The sequence below is a fragment of the Euleptes europaea genome, chromosome 15 (genome assembly GCF_029931775.1).
Source record: "Euleptes europaea isolate rEulEur1 chromosome 15, rEulEur1.hap1, whole genome shotgun sequence".
In the NCBI taxonomy this organism is placed as follows: Eukaryota; Metazoa; Chordata; class Lepidosauria; order Squamata; family Sphaerodactylidae; genus Euleptes; species Euleptes europaea.
In genome coordinates, this window is record NC_079326.1 from 23,123,067 (window position 1) to 23,145,857 (window position 22,791).

Sequence of the window (22,791 nt, forward strand, 5' to 3'; positions counted from 1 at the left end):
TTACTGTAGAGCGTATGCCTACCTATACTATGCTATCTAAACCTCAAAAATAAATAAATAAATATTGTCGAAGGCTTTCACGGTCAGAGTTCATTGGTTCTTGTAGGTTATCCGGGCTGTGTAACCGTGGTCTTGGAATTTTCTTTCCTGACGTTTCGCCAGCAACTGTGGCAGGCATCTTCAGAGTAGTAACATGAAGGACAGTGTCTCTCAGTGTCAAGTGTGTAGGAAGATATAGTCAGAAAGGGGTTGGGTTTGAGCTGAGTCATTGTCCTGCAAAAGTAATGTGCTAATCATTGTCCTATAAGTATCAAGATAATGTGCTAATGAAGGTGTGGTATGTTAATATGGAACCATTGTATCCAGAAGAGATCTGTTAATGTGTGAAGTCCAAAGCTAATCTGCATGGCTATTGTTGACTATAGTCTTTGTTAGTCTGGAGGTTTTCAGGACAGGAAGCCAAGCCTTATTCATTCTTAAACTCTCTTCTTTTCTGTTAAATGTTTATGAATTTCAATGGCTTCTCTGTGCAATCTGACAAAATAGTTGGTAGAATTGTCCAGTCTTTCAGTGTCTTGGAATAAGACCCTGTGTCCTGTTTGTGTCAGTCCATGTTCAGCCACTGCTGATTTCTCAGGTTGGCCAAGTCTGCAGTATCTTTCATGTTCTTTTATCCTTGTTTGTATGCTGCGTTTTGTGGTCCCGATGTAAACTTGTCCACAGCTGCAAGGTATACGATATACTCCTGCAGAGGTGAGGGGGTCTCTTTTGTCTTTTGCTGATCGTAGCATTTGTTGTATTTTCTTGGTGGGTTTAAACACTGTTTGTAGGTTATGTTTTTTTCCAAAAGTTTCTCCATCCTATCAGTGACTCCTTTAATAAATGGCTAGAATACCTTTCCTATGGGAGACTGTTTTTCCTGAGTTTTCTGATTTTTGTTTGGTTTAATGGCCCTTCTGATTTCATTCTTGGAGTAGCCGTTTGCTAGCAGTGCGTGATTTAGATGATTAGTTTCTTCCTTCAGAAACTGTGGTTCACAGATCCGTCTTGCATGGTCCATTAATGTTTTGATTATTCCTCTTTTCTGTCGGGGGTGGTGGTTGGAGTTTTTGTGTAAGTAGCGATCTGTGTGAGTTGGTTTCCGGTAGACCTTGTGACCTAACTGAACTCTGACCGTGAAAGCCTTCGACAATATTTTGAACGCCTCTACGGGGAGGAAATATTTCAACAGACCCGGAGATTGGAAACACTTCGGTACAAGAAAGCACATCTACTTTGTTCTTTAACTTTTCTACTGCGATGCAGAGACACAGGAACCATTCCATCTTTTCTCATGAGTAAAAGAATCTTTAAAACTTCACAAGCTAACCGCATTTATGACCATCTAGAACGGGCTCTCTTACGAGAGAGAATTCACACTACCCGCAGAGAACTTGCTGCCACAGACAAGGAGTTGTTTTCCTTACATATCAATACTAGCCAAAAAATGAGAAGCCATGATTGGGACAAAATTGATAATCTCACCTACAGAAAAATGTAACAGGGGTTAACCAGCCGTACTTCCAGACAGAAGCAAAAGTTTAACAAATTACAGGAAAGAAGACAGACCAGTCCAAAACTTGACAACAAACGGATTATCTTCAATCTGACAGACCGACAACTCTCACCTGAAGAAACTTCCATCTTAGCCAAGGGAGGAAACTTTGCAGTCACTCCCACTCAAATTCCGGTGGAAGACATCATTGCAAATGTAGAATCTGCCATTCGTAACCTACCTGAAGAAGATGCTGAGGAAATAAGAGGAGAGACAGTAAGAATTCTACAAAAAGCAAAGCCCCCTGCTAGCAATATAACACACAAGGAGAGAAACGCCATCAAGACCCTCAATGCAGATCCAGAAATCATTATTCTACCAGAATAAGAAGTTTATTTATTTATGTTTGAGGTTTAGATAGTATAATATAGGTAGGCATACGCGCTACAGTAAAGGGCATGAACTTAATGCCTGTATTGTTAATGGTTATTTTTTCCTGTTGGGAATGTGTTTATATTTGTTCTTAAGTTAATATTGAACAGTAACCAATAAAAATAGAATATTGACTATATATAATTATTGAGCCGTCATGCTGTTTGTTTATTTCAGCTGTGACTAGTTTTTCAGCATAGGTACATTAACAGGAACCTCCAGGTACTAGCTGGAGATCTCCTGCTATTACAACTGATCTCCAGCTGATAGAGATCAGTTCACCCGGAGAAAATGGTTGATTTGGCAATTGGACTCCATGGCATTGAAGTCCCTCCCCTCTCTAGACCCTGCCTTTCTCAGGCTCCACCCCAAAAATCTCCAGGTATTTCTCAACCTGGAGCTGGCAACCATAGCTGTATGGGAGAACACAATCCTAAAAATCTCTTTAGACTCTACCAGGAATCTATGTAACCCTGTGTGTTTTACATTTGACTTTGAAGGCCATCTTGAGCTATGGAAAAGGCGGGATATAAATATTTTAATAAATTAAATGAATGAATAAATCTTGGAGCACAGATCCCTTACCACGAGATTTGGCTTAGGTCTACATCAATGAGCTATGACTGGAGCTTGACCCTTCCAGCTTTCTTCCATCTAATGGAAAGGTATGTACTTGGTACACTCTCTGCTTCTCATTCACTGTCATCTAACAAGGTTCTGCATAGACTGTGGGCATATATATTTGTGCTGCTATATTGGCTTTTGTTTCCTCACTTGTATTGCTGCAGCTTTGAGCCTAGAATGAACCCCCACCTTTGCCTTCTGCAAAAAATAGAAAATGTCAGAATGGAAGTCATAAAACTACTGAAACTGGAACAATTATGAATATATCAAGACAGTCATTCAGATAGGAAGAAGGGGGAACAAACAAGGAGTGGTTATGCAAAAATGCAGCTATATGTGTTGAGGGGTTGAGCTGAAAGCTTCATATACAGCCTCCATCTATCAGCTTCATTGTTAACAGTTGGCTGGTGACTAGAGTCATGGAGATTTTTGGATACAAGTAGAATAATGAGGCACCTGGCAATGAATGGGAAAGCATACAATGTTGATCTTAACTCTTTAAACCAAGTACTGCAGTACTTAAGCATGTAAGGCTTTCAGAACATTTACTAACACTTAAAGGGTTACCAGGAGCCCCGTGGTGCAGAGTGGTAAAGCTGCAGTACTGCAGTCGAAGCTCTGCTCACGACCTGAGTTCGATCCCAACAGAAGTTGGTTTCAGGTAGCCGGCTCAAGGTTGACTCAGCCTTCCATCCTTCCGAGGTCGGTAAAATGAGTACCCAGCTCGCTGGGGGTAAAGGGAAGATGACTGGGGAAGGCACTGGCAAACCACCCCGCAAACAAAGTCTGCCTAGAAAACGTCGGGATGTGACGTCGCCCCATGGGTCAGGAATGACCCGGTGCTTGCACAGGGGACCTTTACCTTTACCTTTTTAAAGGGTTACCGCACTTTGTATTCCCAGCAATGTATTAAGAGTTTGAAAACGTTATAAAAAACATCGCTTTAAAGGGTTTTTGGATACCACGGCTTATAAATGGTTGGAAGACGTTTTCACAGCTAAAGGGGCCAAACAAAGTGCGAACAGTATTTTTTATAACGTTTTCAAACTCTTAATACATCGCTGGGAATAGAAAGTGCGGTAACCCCCTAAGTGTTGTATTTGGTGAAAGCTGTAAATAAATAAAAAGTAAACACGAACACAATGCATGTAAACCACTTGCTATATTGGAACCAGGCATTCTGCCAGCCACATTCAGGAGTAATAGTGGAAGTATTCTTAGGCAAAACTCCAGGAAGTAGGAAACTGCAGAGTCTTGCCATGAGGTTATAAAATCAAGAAAGCTGTGTGGCAGTGAGGGGAAAGCTATTGGGGAAATTTGCAATGTTATGTTTTGCTTAATTATACTATTTCAAGGATGAAGTTCTCAAAATATTGATTGAAAAAGATGATAGTTAAAAGTTTCAATTGATTGGGTTCAAGTGTTATGAACCAAGCAAACTGTTGGTAGTTTGAGCTTTGTGCCTTGAATGTGAACATTGGTTATTCAGACTCATCTCTGGGATGCATCCCAGTATAATATTTTTATTTATTTATTAGTTTGTTTGCTTGCTTGCTTCATTCTTACCCTGCCATTCTCCCCATGGAGATCTAAAAAGGCTCACATCATTTTCCTCTCCTCCATTTGTGTGGTGAGGGTACTGTTTAAGTTTTGGCAGTTTCTCTTGTTAGCACTGGAATGTCTTCAAAATGTCCTTGTGCCACATTGAGAGTTAAAGAAGAGGAATCAGGCCAGGTGCCTTTTTGATGCTCCTTCTCTGCCCTCTTTCTCTAATTATATAATCACACAATTGGGCAGGAATTGTATTTCTTTGCCTCAGAAACAGATCTCTGTCTTTATGTACATGATATGACAGTACTGTCCCAAGAGTTAAAGAACATCGGTATGATCATATACAGAATTACATATTGTGAATACACCACATTATAGCACTACCTCAAGGATGCAAAAAAACCCCACAAAAACCCAGTGTTAATTTACAATATCCTCAAAAGATTTAAACTTGATCCCTCATTGGTTTGTGCAACAATAAAAACCTTCAGGATATCAAACAGAATATTCCAAAACCTCATAAAAATACATTGTACTGTGTCAGCCTGTGTGATCAACTTTTTAGAAATAAAAGTATTGCAAAAATACTCAAACAATGATGGCTTCCATGAATATAAATATTAAGGATAACTTCAGCCTCCTTATAATTCTTCAGTGATGTTTAAACCCTTTTACCATACTGCTCTTTTCTTCAAATTCTTTGACAAACAACACTTTTAGGGAAAGATTCTGGCAACTTGACAAATGATTATGAATTTACACGTTATGAATATGCAGCAAAACTGGCTTGTCTCAAAAGTATTCATAATGTGTACGTCTGTAAATATTTATTAAGGATTATCTCTGTCACTAACAAGTCTCATAAAGTCGAAAACCTCTAAAAGCTTTCCCTTCACTTTCTGAATTTGTATTTCTTTTCTAAACAGCCTTTCCTTTGTGAATAAAGCAGCTGATAAAACGTGAGGGGGGTCTATACACCCATCGGGTTTTGCTTTCACAGGACAAAATCAGGCAGCAGAGATTGGATTTAATACTACTGGACAAAGGAAGAGGTACTTTAGACACACCCAGGTAAGCTTTTCACAGACGATTTTGCTGCTCTGTTGCAATGGAGCAAAACCCCCCACAATTTTAAGTTGTTTTTCATGGCCATGAATCATCCCCGTCAATCCCAAAGTAGTTTTGGTTTTTCATGGGAGCAAAGTCCGCAGTATTCAACAACAGTTTGGTCTGTCCCGTCCCCTTTGCTGGAGCCCTCCCCTTCCGACAAGCACATGATGCCCTCCCCCAACTCTGCCCCAACTCCCCCCAGCAGATTACCTTATGCAGTTGACCTCTGTGGGTACGGCCCCAGCGCAAAAAACAAGCACCAGTCCCTCTGATCTCCTACATTTTTCTTCCACCCTCGCTCTGTTCTGCTTTTGGAACAGTCAGATTCCAATGGTTTTGTATTAGAGTTGGGTATATACTCTTAATTCTATTGCGGCTCTCAGGTAAAAAAAAATTAAAACAGTTTTATTTGGAAATATTGTAGATCATAATAAATGCTGTATATTTGTTGAAAAATGACTCCTATTATTACAACTGTTGAAAAATTATTCTTGCAATTATTTCAGACATTCCAGTTTAATATGCTAAGGATTAATTCAGTTGCTGTTAGTTTTAAAAATAACACTAATGATGGCATATCACCTGTAAGAAAGTGTTAGTATTTTGGCGACGAGCAAACTTTCCTTGGGTTGGTTCAGAATCTGTGAGTGCTCAAAAACTATTTATTTCCAAAATTCTTTCATATTTTCTGAAGTTGAGCAAGCTTGCTGATGATGCCATTCCCCTTGGGAGTGGTTTGGCTTCACCTGCTTCCCCCCACCCCATTCCACAGCACGCACTGCAGGGGAGAGCAACTGGGAAATCATAAGAACATAAGACGTGCTCTTCTGGAGTGACTATCTTGTCCAGCAGCCTGTTTCACACAGTAGCCAACCAGTTGCCCTGGAGAGCCAACCTAGTTACCGTATATACTCGTGTATAAGCCGAGTTTTTCAGCCCCCCAAAAAGGCTGAAAAATCCCAACTCGGCTTATACACGGGTCAATACGCTAATTGGGCGGTTTCTCCTTCGGAGCCGCCTGAATCGTGCTCCCGCCTGCCAGCTGATTCCCCCCCACCCCACCCCCAGCGCGCTCCCCCCGGACAGCTGATTCAATCCACATTCAAATATATAGCTGCTTTTAGCCAAATGAGAGATATCGGCAGGAACGGGATTCCACCGTTGTGATTGGATCAGTCTACATCACCTGACCGCGGAAGTAGTGCGGGTTACAGTGATCCCCACAATACTGCTTACTCATGAGCAAGGACAGTGCTGCCGGCATTTGGTTTTTCCCGAGGGATACTCATCAGTGTTAAAGATTCTGATAAGTGTTTGTATAGTGAAGTTTAACTGTATTCAGAACTTATAATTTTGTTGTTGTACAAGTTGTCAAGACAAGTTAAAAGGTTAAAATTAAAATAAGATACACTTGGAGAAAGAAACTTTGCAAGAAAGAAATATATTTATAAGGAAAAGTTGTGGTAGTGTATTGAGATAATTCCCTTAGGGTTGCACAACCTCCAGATGGAGGCTGGAGATCTCCTGCTATTACAACTGATCTCCAGCCGATAGATATCAGTTCCCCTGGGGAAAATGGCTGCTTTAGCAATTGGACTCTATGACATTGAAGACCCTCCCCTCCCCTAATCCTGCCCTCCTCAGTAGTCACCCCAGAAATCTCCAGGTATTTCCCAGCCCAAAGCTGACAACCCTAGCTTGCTCAAATAATTGATAACAATGAAAACCAGTTTAAGAAAACATTAAAGAATTTCAGTGTAGGTGCCCACAAAGTAGATGGCTCTGGATCCCTGAGCCACTGATCATTAAGTATGCATGCACAGAACATCATTTAACATCTGGAAAAGAACATCTGGAGAAATTACACCTGAGTCATAATACATCCAGGCATTATGAGCTGGACAAATTGTATTTCAATCCAGTTGATTATAAAGTGCAACAACATCATGAGTATTAATACAATGTTCAGATATTTGTGAGCCAAGCAATTATTATAGCAGCTTGAAAGACAAGCCAGAAAGGAAAGGGTACACCATAAAAGTACTAATAATCCACATAATTTCCCCATATTTATTAATGTTCCTTGTAAGAGACCTGTAAGAAGACAATTTGTACCTTCTTTCATGCAAATAGTTTTATTAATGGAGCAAAGAATAATGAAAATGTAAAAAGATGCAATAAAGCACACTGATGAATACAGGTATGTGGGCAGAAGAGATTCTTCCTGCGGAGAATATTCAAAGCAAATAAAAGACTAATATTCTTGCAGATATTACCATTTCTATTAGACAGCTCAACAATCCATATGAGTACTTAAGGGATTCAAAATACATTTGAATTTAGTCATATATTTCATACAGTGATTTGTGGCCAAATTCAGCATATCACTTTAAGCAAATTACTTCAGTTGAATGCAAGATGAGTTCAGGTACCTTACTTAATGCCAAGGATGCAGGGTTTAAGGCTGGCGCCAAAGCTTGTACTATAGTACATGAAAATAGCTTTGCTTGGTGAACCTTTCCCTTCTCTCAACAAATAGGTTATTGACCAAGGATGTCTGTGCCAAGCCATCCACATGTACCAAACCCATAGTCCTCAGTTTTAGCACTAGTTGGGTCAATGCCAAGATTATGCATCCGGTTAAGCTCCGTATCGGAGAATACAGATCTAGAATACGGGCTCGTGTACTTGATGCACCCTTAACTTCACACTTCATAGAAAATAAACACAATGTGAATGATCTCCATTTTTTTGTAGTATGGACATATAAAGGGAACCAATCTGATATTGACAATATTCAGAAAATCCTTTTAAGGCAAGAAATGAGATTCATATATCTTTTCAAATCCTACATTCCTTTTGGCCTAAATAATGAACTGAATCTATCATGTTTTTTATAAGTTCACATGAATACATAAACATTTTTTTGCAATAGATTACTCTCACTTTAAGGAACTTTCCAGCTGTTCCTGATCTCAATTACATACTGACTCATGACACCATGATAGCAGGAAGGAAAGAAAAATCCTACACCTGGCATTTAACAATCATATACAGCAACAAACAGATTAGCAGCCAGCTAGGTACACTGAGAACCTGAACCACTGAATAATTCTATACCTTAATTGATTGCAAATAAGGTATGCTTGCTCTTCTTTCATTTCATTATATTTGACTTTTAACAATGACTCTAAAATAAGAATGAGACATAGACAAACTGTGTGTGTGTGTGTGTGTGTGTGTGTGTGTGTGTGTGTATAGGATCCTATATATATATAGGATCAACAATATATATGAAGCTATTGGCTGAAGAAGCTGCCTTTGGTACTGAAAGCGCGATTGTTCATCCGGACAGCGTTTCCAGTTTTTCAATATGCTTCCTTCCATGTTCCCTTGAAAAAGTTGATGATTGAAACAAAATTTATAAAAGACAACAAAAAGTTATTAACTGAACTGAAATATAATTTATTTTGGTACTATTGTAGCAAAGAGATATAGCTACTTTGTTTCTCTGTCTTTATGTTTTGTATTGTCTTAGTTGTTACACTGTATAGAATTGTATAATTTTGGACACTCTATGTATTCACCACATGTTTGTAACAAGTATAATATAGCATTTTGATAAGCATTGACAGCCTCATACTATTACTTTATACAGCCTAGCCCTATAGTATTGGTGTTTACCTTCTCTAGCTAAGAACCTGCAGGTTGGCAACCCTAAGCACATAGTAGATGGACAAAGAACATCTTGCCTTTGAAATAATCATTCCTCTTTTAAGAGTATAGAACAGGATCCAAATAACTGTGCAAACCTTTAACATTCCCAAGGAGGTGGGGTGGCCTGAGTTTCTGTAAAGTCAACTCTCCATGATACATATGACAAGCTGCTTTGGAAACTAGAAGTAACTAGAAGAAACTGGAATTAGTGTGTGATTGGATGTGCTGTCCTGACAGTGCATTCAAAAATGAATATACACAAACTATTTGATTTTGTAATATACCAGTTCTGGAATACTCCTGTCTATATTGATAACTATCAGCTTCTGGCAATTATTGTGCCCTGAAAAGAACAATATGAATAATAAACTTAACATTTGTGACCTCTCTGTCTCTCTCTCTCTCTCTCACACACACACACCAGATGAACACATTATAAAATAAGCCCAATAAACTAGAGACCACTGGCAAAGGGAACATCAGCTGGAGAAAGGGGGTGCCTCAACCATTCTTCCCATCACTGATCATTGCTGCTAGGCCATTTTCTCTCCCCTTGGTTAGAATCAGCAAGTAAAGGAGGGCTGCTTCCACACAGGAACATGAAAGGGTGCCCTCACCACACCAAGTGCCCCCACCAGTAATAAGTGGGATGCGGACATATGGGAACTTCATCCACACACACTATCCCGTCTGCTGCTGTTGTCCCCCATTCCCCCACTCATCTCCTTTTCTCAATCATGTAAAAGCATGAGTGATAATGATTTCAGCCCCACCCACAGCCTGAAACCCCCTTCTCTGCCAAGAGGTGCTGTAAAGTTATAGTGTGGTTTAACTGCAAAAGGAAAACTAGACCTTCAAGGGACTTGGGGTGGTGGTGCAGGGGCTGAAGAGTTTCGCTATCCCATTTTGAAGGTGGAACTTAGCACAGTAGCTGCAGTGGGGTGTTCATAGGCAGACTCCACTCAGAGCCACCCCACAGTTTTCCCTCTGAGCCAAATTAGTGTGTGTGTTTTGAAGTTTTTTACTTTCCCAAATGAATATAAATATACACATCAAATTCTTACATTATAATGGAACTTACTTTATAACTTCTATTGTATTTTACCTTATTTGAATGTTATAATAGCATATTCAGTGATGTGTTCCTTACTTAAATTTTAACATTCTATTATTTTTATCATTTAACAACTATATACTTAAGAAATACTTTTAGTTTTTCATAAAAATCAGAGGTTGGTCTATGGTTCACTAGAGACGTTAACTTAGCTGTGGTTACATGTTCTGCTACTTTATTTGTCCATTCAATTACATCTGAATAATCTTCTGCTTTCCACTGTCTTGCATACTCCACTCTTGTCGCTGTCACTATATATTTAAATCATTCATTATATATATGTTGGTGTATTGTCTGGCAAAATATTTAACATACTTTTTGTATCTAGAAATTTGACATTTCTAACCCTTTCCATCAAATCCCGACTCAAAAGGGGAAAATACAAGGGTCACGGGAGCTATGCCCAGATTTTACCTGGTACATTCTGGGTTTGGTCAACAAGCATGCAGCAAGGTCCTGCTCCAAGTTGGGTCCCTCCATGAGCAGGATGTTCTGAGCACAGAACTCCAAGCCCTCACCTATTGACCAGACCAGGGGACTTCCCTTAGAAAACATGTCCCATCTCATGCAGCAAAAGAGGGCAAAGAGGTCAGGTACATGGAGGAAGCAAATTGAAGATTGCTCAGCCTTCTCCTTATTACCTCCTCATAGTAGCCATTATATTTTCACATGGTATTTTGGTTTGGTACAGTATGCCAGTAATAACCCACTATTCTATAAACACTTTTTTCCTTCTTTTTGCTATGATGTCTGCATAAGCCCTGGTCCCCGTTTTCAAAACAGATGGGATTTTTCTGTAAACCAAGGGGTCCCCCATATATCTTATCCTTTCATATTAGTATACATATATTAACATAATTATCATACTCTTGCAATGGCAATCTAAGTTTGATATTTTTGAAAATTGTGACACCACAGGTAACCAAAATATCAATCTCTTAATTTAACTTATAAATTGCAATGTTTATAATCATGATAAAACTGTTCAATAATTCTTTTTAATAAGAATCCTTATCCTGCTGACAACATTTGACACACACACACACACACACACACACACACACACAGAGAGAGAGAGAGAGAGAGAGAGAGAGACTTATTTATATCTTTTTATAGTGTCTATGCTACACTTTTGCCATTAGGGAAGCCATTGTACAAGTTAAGTATGTTGCCATTGATTGGACTGGCTTTGCTCATAGGAATCATTATTCCTTCCCACAAAAGCAGTCATTTTGAATTGGCGTCGCATTTCCGCTGAGATCAATGAAGTTATTCATGGGCAAAGATCGGCCTGTCTTGCAAAACCAGCCCAATGGCACCAACACCATTCACCACAGAATCCATATTTCCTAGTTATTTATGGACTTAACGTTTGCTCTATATCAGTAGGATTTTTTTAAAAGCGATGTGTTGATCCTTCTACAGAATTGGAGCAAAATGTTTCCATATGTTTCCTCCGTCTGCAAATTCCTTTATGCTTGGCTGTCAAAAGAGTTGAGTTCTTACTATCTGAATGAAGTTGACTACACAAGACTCCTGAACAGTAAGAATGGCTATTGGCTCCGTTCTTCCTGCCTTACACATGAACACTCTTTTAGCCTTTCGAAGTTTCTTTTTGTGGACTTTAAATGTTCTGCTGAGTATTCGTTAAATAAACCCCTTAACACTTTCCCCCCCAAATATGCTGCTTGCATGGCAGCAACTTCTGAGGGTACACACTACATTTAAAGGCTGTTAATTACTTACTTTTTCACGCTGTAAGCTATATGCTTCAAAGCTTCACGTTCCCCGTGTATGTGGGCTAATTAGGTACTTTTAAGGTGTGTCCTTTCCGTTTCGACAAGTTGTTTCACTGTTTTTAGATGCTGCCTACTTTACTATGTGTTAATTACAACTGGGATTCAGCACTCAACTTGCTAGGTTGTCACTCAGCTTATCAAACAGGCTCTTTTAATTTAACTTCCACTTCCCTCCCCCTCTCCTCTTACACCTACTCTTGTTTCGGCTGAAAGAGGAACAGCAAGCAAACTAATGTTTTGTGAGCAAGGGGTGACGTCTTTAAAGAGTTAAGAAATGAATGCGCTCTTGATGCTATCCCACTACAAAAGAAAAAAAATTATTTTCAGATATATTGATTAAAAACAAAGGTAGATGAGCATTTCACAAACAATCAGGAAAGTACCCCTGGCCCAAGAGTCCCTCTTCGTCACCCGCAGGAGTTTTGGGGGCAGAGCTTGAGGGGGGCAGGTTTTGGGGAGGGACTTCTATGCCAAAGAGTCTAATTGCCAAAGTGGCCATTTTCTCCAGGTGAACTCATCTCTATCAGCTGGAGATCAGCTGTAATAGCAGGAGATCTCCAGCCACCACCTGGAGGTTATTGCTGTATTCTGTATGGAAAAATACTGAAATAATGAACAAAATTTACAACTAAACCTTGTTTGCTTTTACTGGATGTTGTATATACTTCATACAAATTTACAGTCATATGGCTTCTCTCATACACATACATACAGATTTACATATCTGAATACACAGACATAAAATGCCCTTGCAATTTTTCTAAATCTGATGTAATTGCCAATTTTTCTATGAGCATTAATTGAAAATTGTGACCAGCAGGGGAAGGCTGTTGCCTCCAGTTCAGTTGATGCCTTGTTAAAGATTATTGAAACTTTACCCAAACTTTACCCACAACGGCTCTCAGCCAAAAGTATTGCCGCGCTCAGCCATCACAACAAAACACCTGGATGGGGCACTACAGCACTGTTGCTGAGGCCACTGAGTTGTGGCCTCAGAAACCCAGCTACATGCTCTTTTTCCTGCCAGCCAGACACTAACCAAACTCTTCCAGAAGCAAACTAGTGTTGACACAGTTACAGCAGTGGCTGGCCAAAGTGGCACAGAAAGCCCTTAGGATTGCGCTGCCCATCTACTGAACTTGTTTCCTTCTGTTCCCATCTAGGCAGGTGGGGTGTATCCACATTCCAGTTGTTCAGATTGTCCACCGGCAATTCAAAGACCATTCAGCAAGGCCTCCCGTACCAGCTACATAAATGATGGCTGGATACTACGTCTCACAATATCATTATTAAACTTATATGTCATTGGCCACTGAGAAATAGTTGTCCCTGCATCTTTCTGCTAGAAAAGTAAGTGCTAGGAAGGCAGTTTTGAACTTATTTTCTTTTCTAAGGAAATGATGAGGTGAAGGACAGCCTAAGTGAAAAAGGAGCATTAACAAAGTGACCTCATTTGTCCTAGAAAGAAAGTATTTACCCTTTGATGCATGTAATTCCCTTCTTCCTCCATAAGTGGACATATTTTATCTTCTATTTCCTGGTTATGAAGGCATCATCAGGATGTGCAATGGGCACAGCATTGACAAATGATATATCTTAGATGAATTAAACAAGCCAAAGTAAGGATGGGCTGCCAGAAGAGACACAGCCCTGACAGAGACATTACGTCCTGTAAAGGGTGATTTAAAAATAATGATTTTTTTTCAGGAGCTTTTGAGTCCTTTATGCTTATAATAAGGCCTGCCTGAAATAAGACTGCTTATAGTGTGAAGAATGACTTAACTGAGAATCTCACGGATAATGATTATATTGTTGAATTAAACTTGTAGGGAGGGGGTCACGTTAAAGGATACGTAACGGCCAACCTGATATTACGGTCAAAGAAAGGCCCCCTCCCTCACCCGGAAAAGTTCAACAACTATCGTTTCGAAGAACAACCCCTCTGTGTTTTCAAAAGTGAAGTACTGTAAAGCACCTTCTTTTTTTATTTTGAGCAGAATCTGCCTCCTTGGTTTGTCCTCAAGGGCTCGATTGGAAGCCCAGGAAGCCATTAGCATACAGTAGGACTCCTATAAATAACCCATCCTGCTGAATTCACTCCTTTTAAGTGGGGTAAATGTGATGAATAAATGGTGGCGTGGAGAAGGAACTTTTTGAATGGAAGGCAAAAACATAATGCACTGCTAATGATGAATTGCCTCCAGTTTCATCAGTGCCAATGAGCTACATGTTATATATCAAAGCTGCTTATGTACTTATGTGGGAAACAGCTGTTGTAAGAATTGTCTCACATGTATAGGACATTTCCCACCCCCCTCCAGAATTTACAGTGTTTTAAAACAATTGTGCTGGTTTGTTGTTTAAGGAAAGGACCAAAATGAGTTAGTTGAATAAGAAAATGACCAAAAACCGGGGTGGGTGGTGGGTGGGTGGAGGAAGGGACCAGGTACTCTGCTGCTATCATAATTTTCATTTGTATTTTCTCCCTGGACAGCAGCTTTATTACCTTTGCGGTGGCTTTTCAGCTATCCAGCCCTTCTATCTTTTATTAATTGCAAATCCTAGTGCTAGTTATTCTGATTATTGTGCAATATTTTCCAAAATGCATTTGCTTAAGTATTCCCAGGGATAGATTGTCTACCTGACATGCTTTTATCTCACCCTTAAGCTCTGGAGGAATGGCCAGAGGATTTATTATGGTTAAAATGGTTGTTTGCATTTTGGCAGCTAATCAGCATCCTGTTTATGATGAGCAGTGCATCTCTGCCCCCTTTATCTTACCGACCCCTAAAAACAGAATAATGCAGAAATTCACCAGCCTATGTCTTCTGAGGCTGGTAAGCAGCTCAAATGATGTCTCATCCGAAGTGGCCATTGATAGTGGTTGCATACAACATAGATTTGAGGAAATATATTGTTCCAGTGGGCCTTACATCTGATCCTAGAATCTTTGCCTATGAGTCAGTAGCCTTGTGCAGACAACCCATTGATTCACTGATTCCCTATGTGGAGAGGAACAGCGGGAATAAGTGTGCTGGCCCTGCCCCCCTGCCTCTGTGAGCCATCTTCATGGTATGAACTTGTAGGGCAAGTCTCTGTCTGCATGCTCCCTCCCTGTTTAGAAATCAGCATAGTTGATTATGGGGAGGGGGCATACATGCAGCCACATCCTCTGTGCATTCGTACCGTGCAGACAATTTGGTGACCAATAGGGTTGCCAATTCTTGCGTTCCAATAAACATATGAATATCTCCAGTTAAAAGGACTAGGCAAGTAGGTGATAGGAAAGATCTCTGCCTGGGACCCTGGAGAGCCACTGCTGGTCAGAATAGACAATACTGACTTATAAGGCAGCTTCATGTGTTCATGATGTTCTTCTTTAAAAAAAAGTCTGGACAGCTTCAGAGAGAAAAAGAAGTGCATCTGCTTATTCCTACATTTGGTTGTTAATGCTTTTTTGTAATGCATAGAAGGAAAGACAAATGTTGAAGCCGACCATGAGCCATTTTCTTTTTGATGATATATCAGCCATGATTACCCAAGCTGTATCTGAGATTAAGCATGAGAACAAAAAAGATGTTATTGGAGTGCATCAAACAATCAGAAGATTTTGCAGTTTGGGACTTTTGCACTTCCCCTTCTGCTGCAGTCTACTTAGCCCATCAAAAACTTTGTTCTTGGGTCTACAGACCCTCAAAGAGCATCAGGGGGCAAAGTGCAGGTCACTAGAGGCAAGGGGGAAATAGAGAGAAATTGCTGCCCCTGTTTCAAAGACAAGTGCCATTAAGTGAGGTTGGATACATGCCAATATCATTAGAACATAAGAACATAAGGAAAGGCCCTATTGGATCAGACCAAGGCCAATCAAGTCCAGCAGTCTGTTCACACAGTGGCCAACCAGGTGCCTACTACATTAGTAGTAGCAGCAAGAAATTAAATGGATTGCTACTGGATGAAGATCTCGCCATCTATTTATCTTTTAATTCATCAGTTCTGCACTCGGTTACATATGTGTAATGTAGATAAGTGCAGTGAAAGGGCCACAATAACACATCCAGTTGTACATACTTTAGAGTTTTGTAGCTTTCTGTGGGTCTCAATCAATCAATAATTTATTTGCAGTCATAGACCATCAAATAAAGCAAATTTGCATAGTTAAATAATATAGGATAAAAACAAATACAAAATGGATTTGCTATTAAAATGAATAAAATTGCAGGATTATCAAGATGCATAACTAATTAATATTCGAACAAATACTAAATGTGGGTAAAATTGGAATGCTTGATAATATCGTAAAATTACAGAGGTTAAAACTAGAAAGAAAAAATAAATAAACATGCATTCAATCTGTAGGGTCAAACAGTAGCTTCCTGTGGGTCTCAAGTATGCATAAATATGCACTGGCTTATAGACTTTGTGGCATGCAATTAACATGACTTGGATTCTTATTCAATGTAAAAGGAATTTAACTTATCCTCTGCATATTAAAATAGGATATCAAAAGGGCATAATTTCAGCAACAAAAGATTACATATGTTGAAAGTGTCTTGGATTATAATTAATTTCAAGAATATTGAAAAATGCTGTCCAGTGTTATTGGGAATGTTGTTAATTACAAGGTAACTTATGTGTGAAACAGCTATTGGTGTAAAAGCTCAGTTTCATTGTTATTCAGCACATTGATCATGCATTAGAGAGAAAAAATTGCTAAGCAAACCATATTGAACATCTGTCTCAGAAATGTTTAAATCAATAGAAAAAGCAAAGTTTATTTGACTTGTAGTTACAATCTAATTCCATTCACACATTTTCCACAGGCTAAGTAATTACAATTAACCACTGATTAATGTTTTAACTGATAACAAATTAAGACATTCTTCAATTTTCTGTGAGATAGTATAATTTAACACACACACACCCTCGGCTGTGTCTGACACAGGCACACAAACTCATCATTCCAGGAGATGTTGGAGGACATGTTTAAAGACAATTAAGGGATGGTAGCCATCACCTCTTTCTGTGTTTCTATGAGCCTTGCTTGAAGTATTTATCTGTTCCACTATTCAAAGCTTGTTGGTTTTATCAAACAAATTGGAGGCACTTGGAACAAATTCCTGTTTGCACTCAACACAAAGGCAAATGGACAAAGAGGATTGTTTCATTGTTTGTTGTCTAGGATGAGACAGGGCAGAGGACAACTGAAGGGGACCCTTCTATAAAATACCCGAAGGTCTCCTTTGTGTATGATAAAATTAAGGCATAAAGCTACCACTATCTCTATGGGGACAGTGAAACCAGCAGAACCTCTGTATGCTTCCTGAACAGGAAGTGTTTAGATACTGGAGATACATGCTGGAAGAGAAACTCCAGATGATTGTTTGAAGAACCTCAAAATGTGTGTTTTCCCTCCTGTCAGAGCAGCTTGTCTTTACCTGTGTATCTAGTAGAAGACCAAGTTCAAACATTGCTCTTATTTAAGACAATCCTAGCAACATAATACCTGTCATGCTAGAACCAAGTTTTGACTACTACGAGTTACAAACACTGTGAAACAATACAGGGTTAGATCCAAAGTAAATTTTCCAATGGCAGAATTGAACTATCTTGCCTCCTCGCTCCGTAGCAACCCACTCATCTCCACAAAATTCTGCCACTGGGAACAGGGGACTCTGTAGAATGACATAAGGGGAGATCTGTAGAGGGAAGGGGGAATCAGTGGAAATTGCTGATTTAATCTGGATCCAACCCACACTTTCCTATGAATTAAGACACTCTAAGATAACAATTAACACCCTTTTAATTATGCCTGTTACCACTCCATATTATCTCATTTTTTTTACTACATATTATTTGAACTTCCAAAATAAATGGATACAGGTCACTACTATTTTTTTGAGAAAATGAATACGTAGCCATACTTTATTATTTACACAGACTTATCTCAATTAGCATGATGGTGTTTGGGGTCAACATCTCTGCCTCTGCAGTTACCCCAGGGGACTGCAAGCCCCATTGAAGGAACACCTTTCAGGAAGTTGCCTGTCAGGTTGCAGCAGGGCATGGCCTTTGTGGGGTCTACTCAGGAGTCAGCCAGCTTGAAGGAACCCAGCTGGCTCTCAGCGGCATGCTTAGTAGCAGAAACCAATCCACCCAAATTCCTACCAGAGATGACCCTGGCACTGAGACCCAGGGGAGCTCCAGCATAGGGCAAGGAGAACAGGCAGCATTGACCTTCTTAGAGGAGGTCAAGTGGGGCAGCCAGCTATTTAAAGAAGTCCAGGGGGAGGATCAGTGAGCTCACAACTCCAAGGCAGGTATCCATTGACCCAGGAGCCTGTCACTCCCCAGGACTGGATTGAGAAGGGAGAATTGATTGAGCCTAGAGTTGGCCCTCTCTTGGAGAAGCATTTACAAGGTGTGCCAAGGAGCAGCTAGATGTGAAGAGTCAGACCCATTCCAAGGCATGTGGGAACAGCTAATTGGAGGAGTGGGAAAATTAGGTGAAGCGAAACCCACTCCTTTTGCTCTTTGCTAAGGCTTTATCCTGGAGCACTTGCTCAACTAAGAAACCCTGGAGTTTCAGAGAGAGACAGCCCTAGACTCAGACCTGCATGGAGTCAGACATATCGACAGGTCTCTCCTGTAGAAACGATACATCATAATTGCGCTCATAATTGCACTCACATGACACTGGATCAGCTGGCCACTTGCTTAAGGAAATGCATACTAGGATTGCCAGGTTCCTCTTTGCCACTCGTGGGAGGTTTTTGAAGCGGAGCCTGAAGAGGGTGGGGTTTGGGGAGGGGAGGGACTTCAGTGCCATAGAGTCCAATTGCCAAAGCAGCCATTTTGTCCAGGTGAACTGATCTCTGCCGGCTGGAGATCAGTTGTAATAGTGGGAGATCTCCAGCTAGTACAGGGAGGCTGGCAACCCTATGTATTCTTTAGATTAGGCTTTCTATCTTTCTTTTAACTGCAACAAGAATGTGAACAGAATCTACTTGAATACATGTCAGTTTTACTTTTTTGCAGTTCTTGGGAGGATTGTTTTTACACTCAATATTACACTTCCATGACGGGGCAAACTCTGCTATATTAACCACATACACCCAATATAAATATGCATATCTTTGATGATGTAGTCGGCATCAATATAACTATGTTAGGCAAATGGAACCAGCAACACTGTGTGTCACTTGCAATTATATCTGGTTACTAAGCTATATCTTTCTGCTAGACAGAAGCTATCCACATGTCTAAATGGCTTTAATGTACTAAGAGGCAGCTCATTCACGAATATGTCAAACAGGATTGCATCAGCTAAGACAAATGCCAGAGGAAGTCAGAGTAGTGCTTTTAAGCGTGTTTCTTCTTTCAGAGCAGCAGAATAATAACCATAACAGCAAGCCCCAAAGAGGGTCAGCATGCTTCAAAATAAACATTTTCCCTATCTTTAAAATGGCCCATTCATACATGGTACAAGTACCTCTTGATTTCCCGACACTTGGTTACTGTATAGCTGAAATGTGAACTGTCTTCATTAACCATGATTGTATTGGATGTGAGACGACATGAAGGTACTATCTGCAGTTTAGTAGCTACGATGACTGATTCCTATTGGATCCTTATTGAGAGAAAGGTGGGCTAAACCTTTTTAAGTAAGCAAGTTCTCTCATGCAAATCCCCACTTGGAGCTGCAGTTATCAAGTGCTCACGTAACTCATGCCTTGTTGACTGGCAGTTGGATGTGTGCACTGAAATATTGGCCAATCTGGACTTCATTGCTGACAAATTCATAGCTGGGATATGCAACATTGCAATATAGAAATTGCCATTCACAAGAAAGTGACAACACACATTGTGTATTCATTGCCTTTACGGACATGCAGGGCTTGCAACCCATGAAAATATTGCTCTTTTTTTTTTTTTTTAGCTGTTGAGGCTGTTGTGCAAATAGAAGCAACAGTATGACAATCCCACCATGGAGGCAGAGGTTCATACAATTGTCACCAACACAATGATAGCTCAGGTATGAGTTCACCGTGCTTATGGATGTGATCACATTGGGCTACTCAGTGTGTAAACTGGTCTATCTCTTCAGTAGTGCTTACTTTAGAGAAAGCAAATTTACAGTATTTACTCCCATGCAAGACCAGGTTTTTTCCAGGTATGATCTCAAAGAAGAAGAAGAAGAGGGGGTCATCTTATATTTGCATACAATTATTGTTACAGTTATATCCAGTAAAAAAAAAAAAAAGGAGATGTATAACTTTTTAAAGGGGAAAGCCATCTTACATCCAGGGTCATCTTCCTTTTGAGTAAATATGGTCGCTACAACTTTTGATTCAGATTCCAAAACCAGAAGTGTAGGGAGCTCCTAGAATGTAATTCTTTTGCCTAAAAAATCCAAGTTTAATTTTTGCTTTTTCCGTGTGCAAACTGAACTTAAGAATCTTTATTTTAGAGCCATTTTTAGTTTCTGCAATCCAAGTTGTTTCTGTTTTCATTTTCACAAGTTTTATTGTTAGTTTTATGCTGGTTGCATAGACACGCAGGCAGACAGTATAAAATTGGTGTAAGATTACCATGAGAGAAACAAACCATGAACCCCCAACCATGAAAACTGGTTAAACAAAAAGGCTCAAAATTGCAACATATGAAAGCAGAACAAGATGGAAAAGGGCATCTTTGTACATCCTTACAGATCAGTAATGGTTTGAGAACTGAAACACAAGAAGATTGTTTGTGAAGACAGTGCACTTGATAACCCCCAAAAATGACATCAGGTTTTCTCAAAGGGTAAAGAAACTTTCCATTTTCTCTCCATATTGCTTTCACCCTTATTAGTTCTTGAAACAAATGCATTTTCAGCTTTAAGATGGCTAATTGCTTTATAAGTGTGTACATTTAGAAATAGGTTCCATAAGTTTAATTAATGTTCCTCCAAAAAAGTTTCCAGGTTAACGCCCCCCCCCCCACATCTGCCGAGAAAAGTCTAATGCAGAACATTTTAAAAAACTTCCATAATTGCCATTACACTTAAAGAAGTTGATGGATCATCCAGCATTTCACTTTGAAATTATGCTCCTCTTATGAACTGCTTATTAGGCAATTATATGTGCTGTTTAAGCGAGAACTGGCTGGGAATTGAAGTACAAAAATGTAAAAGCGACTCAGTGGTACTATACACTGAAAGGCAATTTTAGCGGTGAGTCTGTCAGATGAGCTTTAGAATAATGGGACACACAAGTAATCAGCTTGAGCCGCCAAGAATGCTTTCTCCCCCCCCCCCCACACAAACGTTTTATTCCAAAGGGACCTGATTAGGTAAAATATTGTGCTTATTACTTTTGAATGACTGTTCCAGCTTGATCTGGCTAGGAAGAGAATTACTTCTGCCACTGCAATTTCAATCATCCGTAAAGTGTAACAATCACCTAAGATGTAGAAAATCACTGTATCGCCAGGCTTGCTGTTCTTAGCAGACTGGCTGGTCAAATGTTTTAAAGGGTCCTTTCAATGGCAAACACTGAACTTTGCCAGAGAGGTGTGGAGAATAAATCATTTAGCTATAGCCAGATCCAGTGACTGTGTGCAAACAGTTATACAGCTGACTTATTATATAAGGAGCTGATTGCTCCACTTTCTCTATTGCCAGCGACTAAGACCCTGGATTCTGCCAAGACTCAGAGTCCCATGCTCTTCTTCTGCATAGGATTGGCTCGCAAGAGGTCTGAGCTTCCAGGCATGTAGTCGTCTGCCTGATCTTGCATTTTCCTTGGACATGCCATCTTTCTTTGTTCCTAGGGATGCATGGGAGATTGTGTGGGTTCTGCAAGTAGATGGATCCACTCAGGGTACTGTGGGGGTTCTGCCAGTAGATGGACCTACGCAGGGTATTCCTGGTTTCCCATCTCCATCACATATCAAACTGCATCCTGTTGTTGTAGACTGGTTGCAGGGCCTCCTTTGGATATCCTGATGTGCTTGGAGCTTCAAGTGTGGTGGGGACATTGAGGACACCTGTCTCTTCAAAGAGTCTTTCAAAGGCTGGGCCAGGTCAGATCTTAACATACCTTGCCAATGTTCTTATATCAGCAGCAGGACATGCCTTGCACCATCCAAATATGCCTTGGCCAATTAAACTTACTACCATTCGTTGAGTGAGACGGTAGGATACAACCCATTGTATCTGATACATGCAGACGTCAGGAGCACGATTCAGATGTGTGTGAGAGAGGGTATAATGTAAACCCTTTATTCCTAGCATTGGCCACTGTACAAAACAACTATATTCAATATGATACATGTACAATACATGGGGACTAGCTATCCCTCCATTGTTATTGCCTTATTTATGTTTTATGCTTCCTTTCTACCATTCATCACAGGCATCTTGTTCCCTTCTTTCTTTCAGCAGAAGCTGAACCTGCTAGTTGACATTTCCCTCTCATGAAGGGAAAAATATACCACCAATGCTCTTCTCTTACAACTGCTTCTTTTATAACTACTGACATTATGTTGTATGTGTGACGGCCCACCTTATGTTAGCGTCTCCACAGGGATTCTCTCTTTCCCTCTCTCAGGGGCAAAGAGGTCATTGACATTGATAGAAGCACAGCCAGCATATCACAAAACCAGACTTCCTTCTGCTCCATGGGCTCAGGTTTGCATTCAGCAATGATAGCTATAGAATCAAAAAACAAATATGCAGACGATGCCCTTCAGTGACAACACAAAAAAGTTTAGCCCCAGCCCTTACCTACAACCACATGGCTCTTCTCACTTTAGGCCACACCGAATTGCCAATAGCCACTATTACTTATTTATTGGTCATAAATTTGTGAAGTGACTACGTTAATAAACTAAATCCAGCCAAATGAACACACTCAAAAGAGCACCAAGCA